Source organism: Parasteatoda tepidariorum, chromosome X1 (genome assembly GCF_043381705.1).
Source record: "Parasteatoda tepidariorum isolate YZ-2023 chromosome X1, CAS_Ptep_4.0, whole genome shotgun sequence".
In the NCBI taxonomy this organism is placed as follows: Eukaryota; Metazoa; Arthropoda; class Arachnida; order Araneae; family Theridiidae; genus Parasteatoda; species Parasteatoda tepidariorum.
The window spans coordinates 80,250,969-80,256,968 of record NC_092214.1 but is presented as its reverse complement, the minus strand read 5'-3'; the positions used below and the strand labels follow the sequence as shown (position 1 = coordinate 80,256,968).

Here is a 6,000-nt window from a genome sequence, read left to right as displayed (position 1 = left end):
GGGCTACATCCCTGTTATCATTGGTTATGTTTAGCTCAAACAATTCAGTCGTGAACTGTTGTTCAGTCGTGAACCAATTATTCCTTTATTAGTTTTATTTAAAGGTAGGCTGTTGGTAGTAATAGCAACTTATTTCTTCAGCACTTATTTCTCCACACTAGAGGGGGTGGACAGCACTCTTGGACAATTCCGACAGATTTTATCAGGATCACATCATGTTGAAAAAGACATGCAAAAACGATTGTTCCTGCATTATTTACTAACAGAAAATGAGGTAAAAAGGCTCAGTCTCGCATTCCTTATAACCCTACGCATTATGCAAAATCATTTACTGCTTCCTAATATGGAAGTGAAAGAGGGAAAGATTCCAAAAATAACTCCTTTGAAATATAAATCTAATTATAATTCAATGGTATGTTTTCAGCCTTGAGTCCATATATATATATATATATATATATTGCAAAAATAAATTAACACTTTATTACAGCAACGATTCTTTTTAGATACTCTCGAAAATTAGGAACTTATGAAAAAAGTATACCTGTGATAAAATATTTTATTTGAAAGGAGTTGCAATTTTTGAAGAATTTGTTATTTAGTTTCAGTCAAAGAAAATTTTAATTACTTCAAGGACGTTTGCAAATAGCTAATTGGAAAACTTGTGATGCGAACAGGATGCTAATCTATTCAATTGGAAAATTGAAAGGGTACAACTTAAAAGCACTTGGAATTTTTTTCAAGATTAGAAAGCTTGTCCTACGTTCAAAGTCCTTCTATACTGAGGAAAAATATGGTTAAATTTACTGTTTGTCTGGTTCTGTCAGAACACCAAAAATGTCGTATAAGTATGAACATTGAATAAAACAAAAATGAAGACCAGAAATTTAAGTCACATACGTCAAAATGGAAAAGCGCTATAAGCAGCTAAAGCCAAAATTGTCTTAAGCAAACAATTTAAATGACAATTTAAATAAAAGCCAAACAAATGTTAAAGGCACGCATATTAGCACAAACAGTACTTCATCAGGGGCACCCTGATATGCTAACATACTGGAGCCTTTCTGTAGTCAGAGGTTAAACTAAAAAACTGCTTCCCGAGACCCCATCATGGAAAACAAAATACGAATAAAATACAATACCTCAAAATAAAATTGAATACCCAAGGAAACTTAATTTGAAACGAAAATAATTCTAGTCAAAAGTATACTGAGAATAACAAGTCTACATATAAAGACAAATTACAGCTAAAATAAATGAAAAAATATTAATTATCAGATCTTTAAGACAATTATGTGAAATTAAGAAAAATCCAGTGCTGTCCTCTTTCGAAAAATATGAAAAGAAGTCCCGAATGAAGGGGGGAAAAAACCCTTTTAATTAAGTACTGCCATCGCTATTCATCAGGAACAAAAAATCTTCACCGAATAGGTCTACTTATTCGGGCTTAAAAATAGACCAAATTAATTGAACATCTTTAAAACATTTTGAATCAAAAGATTATAGGTACATAATTCCAAGGAAACTTATTATTGTCCGAAATAATTCTGAAATTCTTAATAGCTGTAAGAAAATCCGTTTTATTATTACAAATAAATTTAAACTTAAGAATTTGATTAATTAAAAATATTTTTAAAATATTTAGAGTATAAATTGGAATTAAAATATGTTAAACTAATAACATTAAACTCAAAATCTCTCTTTTATCATATAATCTAATTAAAATTTCATCATAATGAAGTTTAATTTCAAGATCCAATAAACTGGCCCTTTTATATGAGTTAGTCTTTATTAAATTAAGTTCTTTAGGATAAATATCTTTAATTAAATCAAAATCAGTACAACTAAAAATAATCAAATTATCATAAAAACTAAACCCTATTAATAAATCCTGTTGTGTTCTTAAAAAATGTCAAAAACTATTAGCGAAATACCTTAAATCTGTTTGTAAAAGAAACATACCATTAAAGAGATAATTTTCCAATATGTTTGTATTTCATAATTAATCCATAGTACATAAATAATCGTTGCATAAATTAATCCTAAAAAATACCCTCATTAATCAAATATGTCTTAAAAATCTCTAAGCAAATATTCGGAACAAAATCTCTGTAACTTTTACCGAAGAGCTGGTAATGATTTTCGTAAAATCAACTGTTAAATATGGTTTTATAATACGAGATAAAGTTTGGTAATTTTATCGTAATGTCTTAGAGCATGGCATAAAAACTATTTATTCGGTTAAATTTACGTTTCCCATTTTTGACTAAATATGTGGTAATAAGAACTTCAAAACCAAACCTTCCAGTAAGTCCTTACCTTATGAACTACCAAATGAATGGTTTAAATACCGTAAACTTTGGTTTTATTAAACAGAACTATGGTGTTTTTTTTTTGCCAGAAATGTCATTACCCAACAATGGGATAATTACACCAGAATTTTTTTCTCCGTGCAAATTAACAGAAAACGTCATCGCTTAGTTATGCATTAACTTGAACATGACCAAATTTCCTTTTTTTTTTTTTTCATTTTTTGTAATTTATGGAATGCATTTGGAATGCATTTTCAAATGATGGAAATATGGAATGCATTTTTAAAAATCTAAGACGAAAAAAAAATCAAAAAACATTCTCTTTCCCCCGATCGAACTCAATGAAAAGAAGGTGGGAAATTCAAAATGTGCCTTTAATCCTCTTTATTTAACAAATAAACCGCTATTGAATTTTCACTGTACTGGGCAAAAAAAAGTAAAATACAAGAAAGGCGAACAATAAGATTTTCAGAAATGTATCGTGCTGTATTTCCGGATCTTTATTGATTTTATTAAACAAAATTATAAAAATACTATTCTAGAAACACCATTTTTTGTAAGCTAGTTAAGCATTAAACGTTTGCTTTCTACCAGATTTTACAAAAATCTCTTGGTTTTCTTGTAATTGACGTTGAGGCATCTTTTCAGTATTACCCAAATTAGTTTTTATAAGCATCAGCCTTCATAATGTAAAGTTTTTAAAACTTTAAGGACAGGCATCTATTTAATCTCTCATTCAAAACAACTAAATGCATAATCTTCTTCTTGTGCATTTTGGTGGAATGTTTCTATAGTGGTACTTAAAATTATAAAGCGCTATTTCTCTTTTCTAGAGCTATTTCTCCTTTTCATACGTTATTTCTCTTTTTCCGACACTAATTTTTTCCTAGGCTATTCCTTTGACGCTTTCATTTCTGGCTTTTTTTTTCAAGATATAATGTTGTCAAATGATAGTTTTTCTCGCAAATTTGTTAAAAACAAGAAATGAAATGAAAATTACAAAATTAATCGAAAATCTAAAACGGCGGAAAAAAGGTCTCTTAGGTCCACATAAGATGGAAAAAGGATTCTACTCCTTCGATGTTGACCTACGGAGAATTATATGCCCGAAATTCCTTCATTTATTAAGTAACTAACTAATAGTTTTGAATAATGTTTATTTTTTAACTAAATATTTGCATTGGATTTAATTCTTATTTTTTATAGGAGCAAAGCTATTTCTAAATTTGCGATTTCAGCGAATCAAATTTCAATTTGAGCATTGTCAATTTAATATAAACTTGTAACTTTAATAAAAGCAATAGAAATTTTACGTAATAATTTTCACTTCATTATTTATTTATTCTCTAATTTAAGATTGATATGTATCTGATACTAAAAATATCAGATTTTGGTAACTGATACTTAGTTGAGCAGTATCAGTTTGTAACTGATTACAAATAAATATGTATTTACCCATCTCTAATGCATACCATTCTTTATTGTAAAGCTTCAAGTTGCTGCAAAGTTTCCTAGCGTATCCCAGCGCATGATTTCATATTACGCAACCGAGAGCAATATCTGAATAGTCGTCTATAATTAGCATATTTTTGGTGATGTCAAATATCTAAATAGAGATAGAAATTACTTGCTTTTTGTTTGATTTGTTTTTTCATAAATAAAATAAAGAAGTTAAATGTTTAAGAAAACAGTTGTTAAATGTTTTAGAAAGAAAAAACAATCTTATAGTTAGAAAACAATTCACTGAAGCAATTGGAGTGGTTATACTTTCCAATTAACAGATTTTAAAAAGGAGAAAAATTTAATTCAGAAAAAAATTTTCTTAAAAACGCAGAGTGCCGCAATGTTGTCAGTTTTACTCCCAGAGAATTTATCTTAAAAATGAAACATAATTTAACTAATTAACAAATTTTTGACCTCATTTTTTAAAAATCTTCTATAATTTCAAAAATCATTTAATAATAGCAACATATCATTGGAAACATTTGAAGTAAAGTGCAATCATTTAAAGGAAACTATGCTAAAACAATTTTTCCCTCTGTTAATGCAATTTACTATTCAATTAAATTCTGGAAATTACTTTGTTACTATGCAGTTTTATTACTTGTAGTTACATTATACTAAAAAAAGGCAATTTTTATTATAGAAATAAAAAGTTAACTTAAGTTCTATGGGAAAACTCTTGCATTCACACACCAGGACGGGTTGGTTTAGTTGTCACACTAAAGCTTCATCACTTAGTACCAGTCATTGCCGTTGGGAAGGCCACTCTTTTTCCACTCTCCCTTGTAAATTTAATTTTTACATTTTGATATGACTATTAAAACTTGTGACTAGCATCTTTTTAAAAGAATCGTTCATTATTTCCAAAAACAAGTTGTGATACAAGTATTGCATCAAAAAATTAGCTTTGTCTATCACAATATATTGATAATAAAAATTCTTATATTTTGAGCTGAAGTCAAAGCACAATACTTTTTTTTTACAGTTCAAATAGTAACAGAAAGAAATTCTACATAGTATGAGGAAGATTCTCCTAAAGATTGACATTTCCAAATCACAATTCTTAAAAACTGAAATAGCTTTAAAAATTCTAAATAACAATGATACATACTCTTTATAAGTCACTTAACAAGAGAAAATAAAGCGAACCCACTTCAACGATGCTGGTCGTAACATCAATCTTCAAAATGCAGATTTAAATAATTTTAATAGAATCATCACATTATTACACATCATAATACGTATTACGTTTCAAAAAATGCTTTTTTGTATAATAAAACTGTTGAAGAAGAAAATGGCAGCAGAAACTATTTCACACCTCAGTTTAAAACTTGAGAGATTTCAATTTAGAACTTTAATAAGAATTAGATCTTCTTCTTTAGAGCACTCAAGCCAATATTGCGAAATTTAATTTGAATGTGACATTGTTATGCTTTTGGAAAATCATCCATAAACAAATTAACACTTCTTTCATACAGATGTTTTTCACTATATGAAGAGACTTTTATGGATTAAAGCTCTTCTCTAAAAAAGTAATGCAGTGGATTGATCGTAAGGGCACGGTTCCCAGAAGAACATCGAAGTCAAACCTCACTGGTTGCGGTCAGTAATCGGGTATGTTATCACTTTAATCAGCATGTGTAGGGACCGAGGGTGCACGGTCCTCGATTCCACCAACTTCACGCAGGCCGAAGCCATCCCCTCTGCAGAAGATCAAAATTGGATCATCCTCAGTTAGGTTTCCCAGATTGTCGCCAATAGTCCATTGTGCAGCTCTAGTCCAACGTAAATAAATTACCTACCTATCTTCTCTAAAAAAATAATGATTTTGATATTATTTTGTAGCTAATATAGTTTGTTTATAGAAAGAACTCCCCAAAGGCTAAGGCAACTATGGAAACAAGAAAGAGTGCATTTCTAGAAGGGGAGGAGCTTCTTTTTCCGATCCGAGCCAAAACCTGTCTTAAATATTGACCCAACACCCCACTGGAAATAGTTAATTCTTGTAACCATAGTCATTGTCACTCGCTTTAAACCAATGACGAGGGGAGTTGTTGCCAAAGACAAACTATATGCATCTTTTTAAATCTAAGTCCATATGAATATTTCCTGTGGGCTTCTGTGATCTAAAAGTACATGGAAGTAAATTTAAAAAATAATACATTTTAAAAATAAAAAGCGTTGATAC

General features: G+C 29.4%; 1 protein-coding gene across 2 annotated transcripts in view; it reads left to right on the top strand.

The window, feature by feature from the left end:
- The window catches only part of LOC107446622 (transient receptor potential-gamma protein-like), a 324,911-nt gene that overhangs the window by 255,780 nt on the left and 63,131 nt on the right, over positions 1 to 6,000 (top strand). The window lies entirely within an intron of this gene.